Raw genomic sequence first — 15,969 nt, forward strand, 5'->3', positions numbered from 1 at the left:
GAAACCTGTTTTCTGGCTGTTTCCCCTGCCCATTTCTGAAAACACTGAAGATTTAAGCCAAGCATAGTCACCAACCTTCTCTGACTGATTTTTCTCGGAGGCTTTCACCAGAATAATTCTCCTCCAGCTTCCCATCAGTGGCTGCAACAACAGCCACCAGTAGTATTGATCAAGTACTGAGTCACTTTTGAGCCAGCACAGGCACTTAAAAAGAGAAAAAAAATAAAGTCCTCCACAGAACTATCAATCTAAGTCCAAGAAAATCAGGGAAGAAAGGGCTAAAAGCATATGTATTAAATGCAATACAATCTGGCTTTATAGAGAACCCTTTGGAGGTAATTCCAAGCTGCCTTACACAAATTTAAAAATTATCAAAGCTGATATCTCCTCACAAGAGCTAGACCACTCAGAGATAGTTATTTATATCTGTGGTATTAATGCAGTGTCAAAAGGCCCCGTTACAGCTTTTAGAGGTGAAGTTGGTATAAGAAGCTCTCAGAACTGCCCTTTACCTCCCACATCTTCCCATCCTCCCTCAACTGCATGAGTTTTTCTAGATCTGCAGTTGTGCTAGTAAAAACTTCAGGTGTGAAGGGTAAAACACACCCCTGATGAAAAGGCTCCAAAAAAAAATTCCCAATTACCCTTGCTGGGCTCTCAGCACAGGCCCAGGAAGCAGTGAGGGTGACCAACCCCTGGGTAGAGCCAGGGGGAAGGGGCTACCAGGGGATGCTAAACAAGAACTGACCCAAGCTGCTTAAAAGGGGGGGATGCACTCATTCAGGTGTGAGAAATAGGAGGGGCAGCAGCCAACATTTAAATTTTTGGTGGTGGGAGATGCTTGGGTTTGTGCTTTTTTTTTTTTTTTTTAACAAACAAAAAAGATCAATATTTAATTCAGCTCTAGGGGTAACATACCTTGGAAATGCGATTGGTGAACTATTAAATATTGCCTTTCTATAATTCTGCCAGCTTTTTCTCTGATGCCTGCAGTTTTTCTCCTGTTTCCTTCCTGAAAGCATAACAGTGGTTTTCATGTTTTTATTACACAGTGCATATGTTGCCACTTCTGTTCAAACCTCCCAAACAAACGTGTTTCCTCTGGATCACCGGCGCTCCAAAAAACAAGGAAGTGTCACCTGAGCAGCTGTCACCTCCCCGTGCCCTTTGCTTGGGGTGGGGCTGGTACTTCCAACTCTTTCCCTGGCATCTCCAGGGCTGTTGTTCAAACACACTCCAGGCAAGGAAAGGGACATGGAGGTGATGCCCAGCTGCCAAAGGTCCAAGAGGTGGAGGCAAATGCCAGTGCTGGGGCAAGAAAGATCAAATCCTTTGGTTTTGTTCCTCGTTTATGCCTGAGCCAGCATTCATTTCTGTGATTAGTGAAGGGAAGTATTACTTGATTGCCTGTGCAATGCCATGGGTTGGTGTTTCCCATGCAGGCAAAAGTGGGTGGCTAACACAGGGAAAACCAGGATACTGGAAAATGGGCAGGGTGAGCTGCTCCCCTGGCTCTGTTACAAAAGAAATAATAATAAAAAAGCCAATAATGGGATTTTGGATTGATGTGGCACTTCCAATTTTCAATGCAAAATATTCAGGGGAAGGCAGCAGTGTTGTTCACTCGCTGAGGTGGCATCAAGCAGTTCAACACAGTATCTTCACCAGCCTCTTAAATCTCACATTGCTTCAACTCTGACAGCAACAGGAATAGCACTTCATTAGACAGGAATTGGGATGGTGCTGACTATGGATTCAGATGGATTCTCTTTACAGGTATTGAGGTCCCTCTTCTTCCTTCAGTTGCCCTTGATTCCACAGCAAACCCTCACCGCCTTCTCTTCACCATGCTTTCCCACAAGGAATAGCAGCCTGGAGCTCTTCTCTGTCCTGGCTGGAGTTTGAAGGTTGTGGCAATCCGTTTACCCATTGCTCTTCCTATCCCACATTGTTCCCCCCGCACCGTTCCTTGCCCTTAGCCCTGGCCACTCCCTTGGGTCCTCCCTATTGGTTCCTGTGCCCCAAGCCCGCCCATGTACCGCCCCTGAGCCTCTGAGAAAACCCCCCTGCCCCCAGATCACGAGGCCTCTCTGCCTCTAGGGGTTGCTGGGACAAGATGTAACTATTAAAAGATCTTCTTAAACCCTTATGGGGAGACCCTTCTCGCCTCCTTCGCCATCACTGGTTGTAAGGCTGATAGCTAGCCAGAGCAAAACCGCGGAGCCATCCGAAATGGACTACGGGAGGGCAACCATGGTCGCACTGCCCTAAGCACCTCCGCTGAGCTCTCAGGGAAAGAGGCAGCCTGCTAAACTAAACCTAGCATTACAACAAATGGCGTCCCAATATGAGGCATCCGAGAAGAGGTGCCCTGGTGAGCATAGTCGCCTTTGGGAAGCCGTTTCCCCAACGTGAAGCTAGCGTTTCAGCTAGACGATGGAAGGGACAGCCGGTAGCCTCTTGATAAGAGTCGCACTTTTAAAACGGGGTCGGCTAGACAGTGATGGACCACACAGAGTGCTCTAAGTTGATTCCTCATTCTGGAAAGCCCTGAAGAGGAGCCTGGCAAGCCTGGTAAAAGAGTGGGAGACTCTTTGTGCTGGTAAGCCTCAAAAGGGAGCCGGGAATGGCCTGGTTCAGAGGGTCATTTTTCTATTTAGTTTAATCCTTTTGCCTCGGTTTGGATGGAGGGTTGGGGGTGAGTTCTTGTCGAGATGAAGGAGGTCACACCTCATGTGAAGCCCCGGCAAGAAAAAAACCATCCCTAACAAGAGAAGATGCAAGTTCAGTGCCCCCAGTTTGGGAGTTAATTTTAGCAGGGGGGGGGGGGGGGCGCCTTGCACGTGAGATATAAAAAGAACTAACCTTTGTTTTGTTTCACTCAGTCATCTGGAAACAGAAACCTCCAGTCCTCTCCCTCTGACCCTCAGGAGAGATCAGAAAATGTTCTGAATCCTTCCGTGTCTCTCCTGTCCCCTCACCGAGCTAGGGCTGATCACCCCAGCCTGGGAGCTCCCCGTAAACCCTTATCCCGACCCCCCAAAACCCCCGTCGTATCGGCTCTTAAGTAGCAGCCAAGATGGCGGCAGCCGCGTGTTAGGCTCCACCATGTTGCCTTCTCCTTCTTGTACTCGGTTACCTTCCCGCGTGCCTGAAAACACTTGGCCCCTCCTTAACCCCGCCCCCTGCATCGCTCGGTGTGCTGCGTCGGCCCCCTTCCCCCCTCCCAAAATGCAGAGTGCCTTTGTGCCAAGTCCCTGCCCCACAGCAGGGTGTGTGCCCCCGGCAGCCCCTCCCCGTGTCACCGTGTGTCCCATTCCGGCCACAGGCTCCCCTCCCCCTGAGCCGCGCGGGCTGCCACGGCAGCCTCTCCCCTCCCGGCAGCAAGTCCCGCCTGTGTTCACGCCCCCCTTCACCGGCAAGCCTGTGCCGTCCCGTCCCTGTCTCAGCCCCTGCCTCCCCTCCGCCGGTTTCCTCGCTTCCCGAACCCAGAAATGCACGCAGAGCCGGCCCAGCGTGAGAGCCCGTGCCGGCGCCGTCCCGCCAGAGCCGCGCAGCCCGCCGCAGTCCTGCCCTGAGCCTCCCCTGCCCCCCGAGCAGTATCGGCACCGGAGCGGCGGCTGCGCTGGGGAAAAGCCCCGGCCCCGGACCGGACCCGCGGGGGTGAGGCTGGCCCGGGGACAATGCGACCTGGCTTGCCCCAAGGGTATCGGCAGCTCTGTGCACCTCACGGCATAGAAACAGCGCCGCAGCACCCCCCTTCCCTATTCGCCATGCCACTTTGACGAGAAGTGAAAAAAGCAGCAACCAAAAAGAAGCCATCCCAGCAGCCTCAGCAGAAGAAAGCTACAAAAGCAGCTGCTGTGTGAGAACTCAGCCAGCACCCGTCTCCAAAGTCAACAACAACCAGCTGCCTCACCATTTTTAATTTAATTATTTTGTATTGTTTTACCATTTTTTCTGTTGTATAAAAATTACGCCCTTCCCTTTTCAATTAATATGAAAAGGGGGAGATGTGGCGATCTGTTTAGCCATTGCTTTTCCTATCCCACATTGTTCCCTCCCCCTTCCTTGCCCTTAGCCCTGGCCACTCCCTTGGGTCCTCCCTATTGGTTCCTGTACCCCAAGCCCGCCCATGTACCGCCCCTGAGAAAACCCCCCTGCACCTGGATCACCAGGTCTCTCTGCCTCTGGGGGTCACTGGGACAAGATGGAACTATTAAAAGTCCTCTGAAACCCTCATGGGGAGACCCTTCTCGCCTCCTTCACCATCACTGGTTGTAAGGCTGATAGCTAGCCAGAGCAAAACCATGGAGCCGTCCAAAATGGACTACAGGAGGGCGACTGACCATGGTTGCACTGCCCTAAGCAGCTCCGCTGAGCTCTCAAGGAAAGAGGCAGCTTGCTAAACTAAACCTAGCACTACAACAGAAGGTGATTTTCATCAGCTGACTTTCCAAAGATAGGTGAGCCCCAGAATTGAGGCTGCTTTTCTTCTGTGCAATAACTGACCCACAGCATCCTCCTCTGCATTAGCCAGAGCTACGCTGTAGAAATGGGACCTCTACAACCCACACTCCCCCTTTTGTAACATCCCAAGGCAAGTTTAGTCAGTTCTTTAGGTGGCAGAAGTGTCAGACCTCGGTGTGTTCTCCAACCCAAGATCCTCTGTGGGTGCTGGAGTCCCATCACTCACAGCACAAAAGAAAGGATGTTTGCAGGCAGTTATCAGATCTGGGCTCCTCACTCATTTCTCAGAGCAGGAAGCACTATTTATTACATCTTTTTTGCTGCTTCTAAACAAAATCAACCATTTCTTGGCATTTCATCAAAAATAAATAGCCTGATCCTGCTTCCATCCATATAAAAGGAAAAATTCCCCTTGGCTTCTTCTGCTGAAAGCATGAAAGCTCAAAGAATATCAGCCGATGGCTTTAAAGTTCTTCCCACCTTTTCCCCCTGTTCTTTCTCTGCCAGGAGCCCAGGCTTCAAGTAGAGGCTCCCTTCTGGGGTTAGCCCTCTGTAGCGGGTTCAGTTTGAAAACTGGGCAAAAACACCATTTTAGTGTAGTGGTTTGGTCCAAAATACTCATTACTATTTACCTTCTGTGAGATAAGAATTAGGAGAAAGCAAAGCAGGCACCAAACTTGGAAGAATATAAAGAAGTTTATTAATAGACCTAAAATAAGGAAAAAGAAATAAAATCATACCACATCTTCAGAACACTTCTCCTCCCCCCACCTTCCTCCCTTCTCCCACTGACAATGTAAAAAGACAACCCTTGAGATGTTCAGTCTGTTTACCACTTCCATAATAACCTTGTTCAGTCCATTTAGGAAGAGGAGTCTCTCTTGCTCATGCTATGGAGAAATTGTCACAACGAGACAGCTGCTCGGGTTAGTTCTCTGCTTGCATCATGTGAGAGTCCCCCTCCCACAACTTGCAGCTTTTCCCACAACTGCTTTCGAGGGTCCAATCTTGAGCCACTAGGGTACAATTTTAAGGTTGAGCCATTCAGAAATAAAAGTTCTCTTCACTCATCTCTGGGAACATTTCATCTCTAAGAACAGAGGCACTCCTCCTGTCCCTGGGAGCAAAAGGGTCCTCCTCATCTTCATCTCTGGGACTATCTCTGGGAGTATCTAGGAACTGAGATCTTCTTTCCATTTGGAGCAAGAGTCCTCATCGCTTCCATCTCTCCCTGTTGAAACTTCTCATCAAATTACAGCTGCTTCAGCATTTGCTTATTCCAGCACAGGTGCTTTTGTTCGCAAATACAAGTTGAACGCTCCACCTCCCATGCCTTCATGAAGTTATAACAGATACTGATACATCATAGCTTTACAACAGAATTTCAGCTTTAAGCATTTCCTCTTTCTTCTCCCTCAGGTTTTCAGCTCTTCACAGCACTAAAAGGGTTAATCTCACCTCGGCCTTGCAGCTGGAATGTCACTTACCGCTGTTGGTTACATGATCTTTGCTGGACAGTGGGGCAGCTTCAGCTGAATCTTGGCCACACTGGAGAGGGGGAGCCGGGCCGCTCCGGCTGCCCACAGCAGGACTGTGCGGGGGTTCTGCAGGTGGAACAGGGCCCATCAGCTCCAGGATGGCCGTGGCCTGGCCCAGCCTGGCCTGAGCAGGGCCTGGGCTGGGCCCGCTGGCCCCCACATTCCTGTCCCAGCACCGGAGACAGAGCTGGGGGGGGGGGGGGGGGGGGAGTGTCTATTCTTAAGTGTGGATCACAGAGGCAGTCAAATTTTTAAGTGACTTAAAAAGTTGTCAGTACTCAAACTAGCCAGTTAATAGGTTCTGTCAGGTCACAGAGGAAGCTGTAAGCACCCCTTTGCAAAAACATCACTTCCAGGACTATGTTTGCTAACCCATGACACCCTCCCTCCCATCTTCCAGTGGATCGTCTTTCCCAAACCACTGTGTTCCACTGTCTTGGCCGCAAAGGAGGAAGGAGCTGCTATGTCTTGCAGCACAGCCCTGAAATATTTAGAGCTTTGTATGCTAAATCCAGAGCCATGGAGTAATGGGAGACAGCCTAATGGAAGGGGGAAAGTCATGGCATGAAGGTGCCATGGATGGCACTGCCACCAGAGTGAGGACCGTCACACACAGTGGTTCCATCACCCTTATATAGAAGGTTTTAATTTCAAGATCCATTCATCCTGCACTTTTCAACAACTTCAAAATGACACACACAATAAAACCCCAACGAACCAAACCAGGAGAGAGAGGTGGTGGGGTTTCTTTTCCTTTTTAAAATTTATAAGCATGTGTGTTTAGTGCTCATGGAAATGTCAAATCTGAAGCGGAGGGAACTGGTACATCATCTGTCAAAACTGCAGCTGGCTTCAGCAGCTCAGCATGACATTATCACAGAGCAACACAGGAAGGGGGAAAAACAAACCCGGGAGTGCGCAGCCCAGCACGAACAGGAGAAGATGAAGGCCTGCCTGCCATATCAGGGGTCATTAGGAATAAAACTGACATTAAACCAGAGAGTTAAATGCACTTTTAAGTTTGCACAAGGGCCATGTTGTCTTAAAGGCAATTTCTGTCCTCACCTTCTGCTACAAAACACCCGTCTGCCTGAGGACACAGAGCTGTGCACACCCTTCTGCATCTCTCTCAGGTCTGGGGCTCCTCTTACCTCTCTCTTCCTTTAGCCTTCCTTTGGATAGCCAAAATTAGCATCACTGTGGTTCCACCCATGGATCTCAAAGAGCCCCCAGAGCCCTGTTTTCCCCATCTTCAGGGAAAGGGGAGCAGAGAAAAGCAAATGATATGTCTCAAAATCATGTGGTGGACCCCAAAATCATGATGCTCCTTCAGCACAGGCAGTGAGCTTCCAACAGACCCACATTTCTCTCCCTTTTCCCCTCTAAGTCGCCCACAAGCCTTGCTTGGTCCTGTCCCCAGCAGCCTTCTCAGCTGGCTGTGCACCTGGGAACTCCACGTCTCTCCCTGACCTTACCACTTCTCCCAATTTGCTTTCCCTCAATGTTTCCAGGCACTCTGGGGAGCAGGACCTTGTATTTTTAGCATTGGTGCCGCAAAGCGCTGAGCAAATTCCCAGTGACAGATTATCAATAGTCAGCGTTATTAAAAATTTCCCCAAACTCCAGAGAAAGCCAACCAAGTACTGAGCAAAAAAGGAGTTGATTTTGAGTCACTGCAGTCCCTGTTCCTCTGGTGTTTGAAGAGATGCTTCCACGCAGAGGCAAACGGGGGCCAGGGATGAGTGTCTGTCCTGCCTGGGTTTCATGGCAGATTTTGCCCTGGCAGTGAGCAAAGCTTTTGGCTGGAATGTTTGGAAGAGCAGCAAAGCTTATGGTCAAGAGTAGGTTGGCAAGACTTTAGGTGGAGAGGAAGCAAATATCCCTCTGCTCCACAGGGATGGAGGAACTATCTGCTGTAAATCTGTTCTAATTACAGACAGGTGCCCTCGGGGACACCCACACTCCTGCAGGGAATGCTGTGTGCCAGAGGTGGATCCTCCCTCACTCTCAGACCCGCATCCAAGAGTCTGCCTTGGCCAAGGAAGGGTGCGTCTGCTGCTGGTTCAGTGATGTCATTTAGACAGATTTAAGGAGTGTATTCGTATCTTCTGGAGCAGGTAATGCTGCCTGATTATGAGGAGGGGAGGGGGGAATGAGGAGCCAAGGCAAAGACAGAGCTGTTTAATGGACCCATTAGAGGGCATTAGCTGACAACGACAGGACACTGCTGGAATTTAAAAGAGACCACAGGCATAGCCAGAGCTTTAGGCTTGGGGTGTGCTGTGCTCTCCATCTGCCATCTGGCCAGTGCTTCCCTGAGATCCCAGCAGCTTGTGCATGGGCTCTCCAGCCTTCCTGGGTGCTGGAGGGGGTGGGAAGCCAGAGGGTGGAAAGGGGATTGTCGCCAAGGTGCATTCCTGGCTCATGGAGGTGTGCAGGAGTGGGGGCATTTGGCAACCCCAAAACTTGCCTGCCACATTATCACTGCCTTCTTGCTGATCCCTTGATCATCCCAGGACCCTCCTCCTGACCCCTTGCTGCAGTGCCAAGAAGTGTCAGTGACTCTGGGAAAGTCACTTGAATTGCTCCAGTTTTCCAGTTAATTCATTACCCACCAGCTCCGACACCCAGGATCCCTCCTCGCTCATGGGTGTTGGAGCAAGGGGAAGGGATAGGGCTGGCAGCACCACTGCGAGCACTGGAATTGCACTTCCCTCCTCTTCAGCCCAGTCAAAGATCATCAGCTCCTGCAAGCAGTGAGGCAGATACACTTAAAGAAATGAATGTAATCCAGTTCACAGCTCTACAAATAGGACCTGGCTGGTGGGGAGGTTGATATTTAAAGACTGCAGAAAAATGGAGACGTGAGTGATCAGGACACATATGGGATGGGGAGGGTGGCAGAAGAAATTCGGCCGCCCCCCCCCCCCCCCCCAAAAAAAAAAATTCTCATGGATCCAGCGTGTATGTGTATTTCAGTCCTGGTTCCTGACAGGAGGAAATTCCCTCTTCTGTGCATTTTCCACAGGCCAGGGCTGATGGAAGACGAGTCAAGGACACCACAGAGCTCCATGCTGCCTGAAAAAGAGCCTACCTTGGCCCAGGGGTAAGGGTAGACAATCCCAGCCAGCCTTGCTTGCTGGGAAATGCAGGAATGGGGTTGTGCTAGTTTGAAAACGAACCAGTGGGAGGCACCAAGTCAGAATAACAATTTAATGGAAATTAAAGAAAAGGGGAAAAAAAAAGGTAAAAGAAAACACTGTCAAACTGACAGAGTCAAGGTACAACCTGACACCCTGTTAGGCAGGGTGGTGGTAGCAGTCTGGTAGAATGGTGGCTGCAGTCCTCTGAAGCAGTGATCCTGTAGTAAAACAGTCTGCTCTTCCTCAGGAAGTCCAATGGTGGCTGTGTAGCTCCTGTCCTCTGGAAATCCAGTGGGAAGCCAGTCTCTCTGGTGTTCAGCCTCAGCTTATATCCACGATGGGATGCTTGGTTCCTCCCTCTGGGTGGAGCATCTCACAATGGGGTAACGAGTCATGAGGCAAAGTGTTGATTAGGCTCATTAACAGGAGATAGTCCGGAGGGAGTTATCTCTGAGTCAGGCGGCAGGACAATGATGGGCAATTAACAGAAAGATAGTCTGGGGGGAGGAGGCAAGGAAACACTGCCCCACCTGATTTCAACAGCTGATGGGGATGGTAATAGAATACACTGCAACCCAGGACAGGGGTGGATGAATAATTTGGGGCAGATGGATAATTCAGGACAGAAGCCCTTCCTCTGCACCTCAAGGAAGTCACAGGTCTAGCCTCCTTGGTTCAGGATCCCTCACAGGGACCACAGGCAGCAACCTGGATGATGGATACAATCACACCCAGCAATGCATTTCTTTGTTACTTTCTCCCTTTCCTCTTTTCCTTCTCTGTCCTCCCTTCTACATCTTCCAGCCCTCCTGTTGCCCACCAGTTCTTTTTAGCTGGTAATTACAGCTGAAGTGGACAATCTGTCTATTTTTAGGCTGAAAGCACTTCCAGGCCAGCTGAAATGAGGCAGCAGCAATGCAGTGGGGATGATGCTGTTGGGTCCCTGTGTCCCTGCTCAGCAGGGACACCCCGCAGGCACTGATGTGAGTGCATATTCAGGGGGGGATGCCCATGAAGAGATTTTTAGAGCATCCTTCACCCACCCCCTGCACATTGTGGAGCAGTGCCAAAGTTGTCCCAAGGCTGGAGTTAATTCCAAAGTGTCTGGAATTGACACCCAGCAGCCCCCTTGGTGCCACTTGGAGAGCAGGAGAGCAAGCCAAATTCCTGTTTCCCAGCTCAGAGGGCCCAGATTTGACGTGAACATCCTTCTCATTTCAGATCTAAAGTGACCTCGCCCCTTGGTTTTTCCTTCCCCTCCTTTTGCTGATGATTTCATTGACACAAAGTAGCCCAAAAAGACCCAAAAAAGGAGGGAGGAGCCCCAACAGGGCAGGTGCAGAGTCAGAGCAAAGAACTTGTGAAGTACAAGCGCAGCTATTCCATACCCTCATTAGTAAAAGATATTGTTGCCTGCAGGGAGACAGTTTCTGGGTGATTGAATGTAGAACTGTTTGGAACAAATTCAAGAAACCCCAGCGTGCCTTTTGCTTTTAAATATGCTGTTTTCTCTAAGCTGGTGTTCCTCATGGAAGAGTATTGATTAAGGCCAGAAGTTTGCCAGGAAGGTTTCCAAGATGAGACGTGGGGCGCAGTGGTCACCCTGAGCTGGGAGAGGTGATGACCCCCAGCCTGACCTGCCTCACCTGGAAGCAGACATTTCAACGCAGCCTTCTTCAACAAACCTGTCGAGGCCTTTTGGTGGTGCTCCAACATCAAATGGAGCCTTGGAACCTGATGTCAGAACCTCCAAAAATTGCTGCAAAGCCTATTTTGGGAGGGATTTAGTGGTCCAAAGCTCAGGGCAAGCCTGGTCTTAATTACCTTGATTCTCAGTGCCTTGCACTGGGTTGTCACATGTGCCATAGCACCAAGGCTGTCAGGCAGAGGATTCTCCATGGAATCTGTCTTTCTTTTCATTTCAGGACAGGTTGAATTGCTGGGGTATGGACCAACCATTTCCAGTTACGACTACAAGTAAGAGACATGATACCTATCCCTACCTAGAGTGCAATGGCAACAAAAGCAGGTTATTAGGATAAGTAATATCCATCTAATCCAATCTGATCTGTGTAGTTATTAGGCCTAGCTAAGTATTGGTATTGATTTTATTACTAATATCACTGCCACAATAGGAAACCAACCACAGCTCCGAGTTTTGCATCATTCATAATTTTGCACATTTGTTTGGCCTCAGAACAGATTATTTTTTTTCTCCATTGCTCAAAATCCACATACAGGTTTCCTTTTTGGGTTTTACCTCTTGTTCCTTCATCTTTACCTCTTTCTCACTACATCTTCTGCTTTTTCCCCTCTTGGTTTGCCCCTTGCCCTCTACAAAACAACTTCATGCAGGATCAAACCCAATGCTTACATTTTTCTTAGTCTGAATTCAGCCCAAGAAACTTCCAGCAGTTTATGAGTCAGAAACTACAAGATAGAGCTGCTGGTCATTTTGAGAAATTGTCAGGAATTTGGGGAAGGTGAATCACCCTCAAAGATGGCTAAGAAGAAAAAAAAAAAAAAAGAGAACTGCTTGTCCTTTTTCTCTTTGCCATTCAGCTCATTTTTTTAACCAGGTTTGAATAAGGAGCACAACATGGAAATTTTCTTGAATCTCCCCACAGGAAGGAGCTTGGTTCTTGCATTTTCCCACAAGGATGACCCGGGAGATGAACAAACCTGGTGCTGGACAAGCTCCCTCTGTGAAGCCACATGCAGTGACCTGGGAAGTGCTTCTTCCCATGTGCAGCAACACACAGAACTTGTCTTTGGCTCCCAATGCTCCCAGGGAGTTCAATTTAACTCCAGGTTAACTGCAGTTCCCTTGCAAAGCTGTCTATCACCTCTCATACCTCTCAGCCTCTTCATTGCTCACTCAAGAAAATAACAGCTCCCACACTCTGAAAAATCCCACATAATTGGTACAGTCTCCACAAAATGCCTCTCAACCAACAGCAGGGCTCTTTGGAGCTCGAAAGGTGGTCCCATCTTTTCAGAAGGGTCATGGGTTGACAATCTTGTTTTTTTTCCTCAGTGTCTGTCCAAGGAAAAAAAAAAAAAAGAACGGGGGAAAAAAAAAAAAAAAGAAAAAAAGAAAACAACACACCAAAAAATATCATCCTGGCTCCTTGAAGTCAAGTCTGGCAGCACCAATTTGGGGCACAGCTGGAGGCAGAAGACAGGTTTCCATCCCACAGCTGAGCAAAAGCCTCTGAATTAGCCTTGACCTTCTGCTGATCAACCAATCCTCAGCTTTCCTTTTTGCCCCACATCTTGGTAGGATGAAGGATTCTTGACACTGAACTGCAGAGATCTGGAAAATGTGGAGTCTTTTCCACTCATCCTAAACATCCTTGGCCCTCTCTCCAGTCACATTTGAGCAGAAAATTGCCATATCATCAATTTGGTGTAGATTTAGGTATCCTGAGGACCAAACCTCATTGGTTTTGCTGTTTTACCTCTTGACTCGGCAGCCTCAGCTGGGTCCTCATTAGCATCTCTCCCTCACACAACATATAAATAGCAATACCTAGAGTCACACACACTTATAAATAAATAGAAAAGGAGCATCAATTCAGCCATGAATACAAAGCTTAAGGATAATGCATCTCATTCCTGTTTGCTGCCTCGGGCACCACAAGCTGACAATCAAAATTCACTGAGCGCCAAAAATATTAGTTTAATATTTGTGTTTGCTCAGCTCCTTCTCATGCCAGCATGATAAACCGCCCTGTGAAGGCATTGCCAGAGGCACTTACACTCCATTCTCTCTCACACTGATTCTGGCACACAGAGGGATCTTTTCAAACCAATAAACACTTTCACTTTTGTCTTCACTGAAAGGACTGCCTCTGTGGGGTGATGTTTTGCTAGAGGAAATGATTTAAGAGCAGAGATACAGTTGTGATTCAATATTGTGCTCAGGAATTCCTTGTAAAGTCAAGGGAGAGACAAATTCTGACATTACCTGAGCCTCATTGAACTTACCATTTTTGGGGTGAGAATCCAGCAACAAAGACTGACACTTTTTCATGTGGCATCTAGTAGCTCCTGTTCTCAGGTGGAACATCAGCAACACCATCTCTCTCATGTAAGTTACATCTTGACATGTGTGAGAACATGCAGAAAGAAAGGAAGGAGAGGAAAAAAAGGAGAGAGATCTTTTCCAGGCCATCTGTTAGGGTTGGATAAAGAGGATGGAGTTCAGATCAGCAGCAATGTCAGAGCTGGTCCCTTACACCCTTCCCTACTTGGGATGAGTCAACCCTTGACTCAGAATTGGCAAGCTAATCCAACAGGAAGAAAGTCAGACCAACCATGAGGAACAGATTTTCTCTTTGCTTTCCCTCCTCATGACTTTCTCATTGCTGAAAGGATGCCCTGAGCTCCCCATGGAATCGTGGAATGGTTTGGGTTGGAAAGGACCTTTAAGATCACCTAGATCCAACCCCCTGCTATAGGCAGGGAACACCTTCTACTATCCCAGGTTTCTCCAAGCCCCCTGCAGCCTGGCTTTGATGTACACCAGCAACTCGGACAAAGAGGAAACCCTCTACAGAAACCCATCTGTGTGCTCAAGCACAGCAGTTTGACCGAGGTACCTTAAGGCATTACAAGGCTCACACCCCACTCCTGCTGCCCTGGGGGCACCCCAGTTTCCCCCAGGTATCACAGATCAGCCCAAAGTCAAGTCGAGTCTCAGGGAGCAGCTCCCTCCTACTGATAACATCCTTCTTTCTGGCCTCAGGAGATGTTTTGGACATGTTTGTTGAGGAGCTGTAGAGAAGAACAATGCTGGCTGTCTTCTCATCACGGTGGGCTGTGACAAGGCAAAGTCCTGCTTTCACTCCAGCACTGCCCTGAAACACAAGGCTTTGTATTTGCCTGTCAATATCCCAGTTGGATTCTCCTTCTCTGTATTTAATTTGAGATCAGTACTGCAGGACCTCTTTTGTTAGCTGGATACTGCATGCACATTGTTATTATTTCTTTCATAAAAATCAATAAAGACTTAGGAACAACAACCACCAATAATAACAGTACATCTCTCTTTGTGTCTTTGTGTTGGAACTTGCTGAATAACTCAGAAAAGCAGCAGACAACAGTCCAAAGAGAAGATTAAAAAATATGTTGTTTCCAAGTTGGACCTGCTCTTCCTTTGGAAGAGGTTTCCAGCCACTTAAAATTGCAGCACCATCTCAGCACACAAGAATTCAGTAGCAGAGGCTCAGGATAAGAAATGCACAGAGGATGAGGCACCAGACAGAGCTCCTCCAATCTGGTATACTGGTTGTCTTGCCTGTGAAACAAGCAAAAACAGTGATGGAAATTTAATGGCACCACTTTGAAAGCCACAGACAAATCATTCCTACTGAAGTCACTCCCTGGGCACTAACAAAACTCAAGGAGACACACTCCTTGCTGGTTGCCATGCTGCTGTGAAATGAGGAGAGAGGAAGAAAGGTAACATAAGAACGTGGAACTACTGGAGTGAGTCCAGAGGAGGCCATGGAGATGCTGAGAGGGCTGGAGTCCCTCTGCTCTGGAGCCAGGCTGAGAGAGCTGGGGGTGCTCACCTGGAGAAGGCTCTGGGGAGAGCTTAGAGCCCCTTCCAGGGCCTAAAGGGGCTCCAGGAGAGCTAGAGACTTGGGACAAAGGATGGAGTGATGGGGCAAGGGAGAATGGCTTCAATCTGACAGAGGGCAGAGTTAAATGGGACATTTGGAATAAATTGTTACATGTAGGGTGATGAGGCCCTGGCACAGGTTGCCCAGAGCAACTGTGACTACCCCTGGATCCCTGGAGTGTTCACAGCCAGGCTGGATGGGGCTTGGAGCAGCCTGGTCTAGTGGAAGGTGTCCCTGCCCATGGCAGGGGGGTGGAATTAGTTGCTCTTTCAGGTCCCTTCCAACCCCAACCATTCCATGATTTCCCTGCCACCCAACTCCAGGGAACAGCTGCGGAAATCACACAGGAGCTCTACAGCTCCCGAATACCATTTAATTAGTCTACATGAGAGCTTAAAAAAACTACATGCCTTGAGGCAACACTTTCTCTACTCCCTGTACTATCATGAGCTGTTCCTACAGCTCCAGCTGGAATTCCCATGGACAGACCAGACAGCAGAACCAGTGCTGTCACAGGGACCCCGTTGGCTTTGCCTGGGCTTCACTGGTGGCCACAAAGTCCTGGAAGGACAGAGCCCAGTCCCCCAGGTCAGCACCACCTCCAAGGGAATTCTAACAGGCTGAGTACTCCTTCATGAATAAACCCCCTGAAATCCAGTTTCCTGAGGTATCACTCGCTCAACACAACCTGCCCTTCACATTTACCAGGTTTCCAGCATTTTGGCTAAAGAAAATATATAAAATTCTAATACTATTGTTTTAAAGGTTAATGTATTCCCAGCCACAACTTAGAGCAGAGATTTGAGTCCAGGCACAATCATCTGGTGGCAGGAAAGTACTGAGCAGATGACCTAGGTCTTATCCATCTCTATTCTTTTATGCATGTGCAGCTCTTTCTTCATTTCTTTCCTTTTCCGGTTCAGCCATCCAAAGAAATATAAAACTAAAGCTAAACACAGCTGGGGTTTTATCCACATCCCAGCAATTACACACACACAGCATCAGCACATATCACAGCACCAGCATTATTTTTTCCTTCCCATATGAAGGATTGCTGCTATTCCTATGCTCAGGCCAAGATGCTTTTCAACAGGCATCTTTCCTGGCTTCCTATCAGGCACCTTTTGTGGCTTCCCAGCCATCCCCACATACAGCTTTCATAAGCCAAAAGGCTGCTCCAAGCACCAC

At 48.7% G+C, this 15,969-nt stretch overlaps 1 long non-coding RNA gene across 2 annotated transcripts; it reads left to right on the forward strand.

Annotated features, from left to right (window-relative positions):
- The first annotated feature begins 1,443 nt into the window (after nt 1-1,443).
- Nucleotides 1,444-12,216, forward strand: LOC121667223. Of its 2 annotated transcripts, XR_006016965.1 has the most exons (4): nt 1,444-2,602; nt 7,945-8,125; nt 9,037-9,114; nt 11,077-12,216. It is a non-coding gene; the product is annotated as an uncharacterized LOC121667223 (long non-coding RNA). The 2 variants fall into 2 exon arrangements; XR_006016966.1 differs by lacking the exon at nt 1,444-2,602 and having other exon boundaries at nt 7,656-8,125.
- The last annotated feature ends 3,753 nt before the right edge of the window (nt 12,217-15,969 follow it).

Source organism: Corvus kubaryi, unplaced genomic scaffold (assembly GCF_017639235.1).
Source record: "Corvus kubaryi isolate FWS band 111438036 unplaced genomic scaffold, C.kubaryi_AGA036_p1.0 37357, whole genome shotgun sequence".
NCBI lineage: Eukaryota > Metazoa > Chordata > Aves > Passeriformes > Corvidae > Corvus > Corvus kubaryi.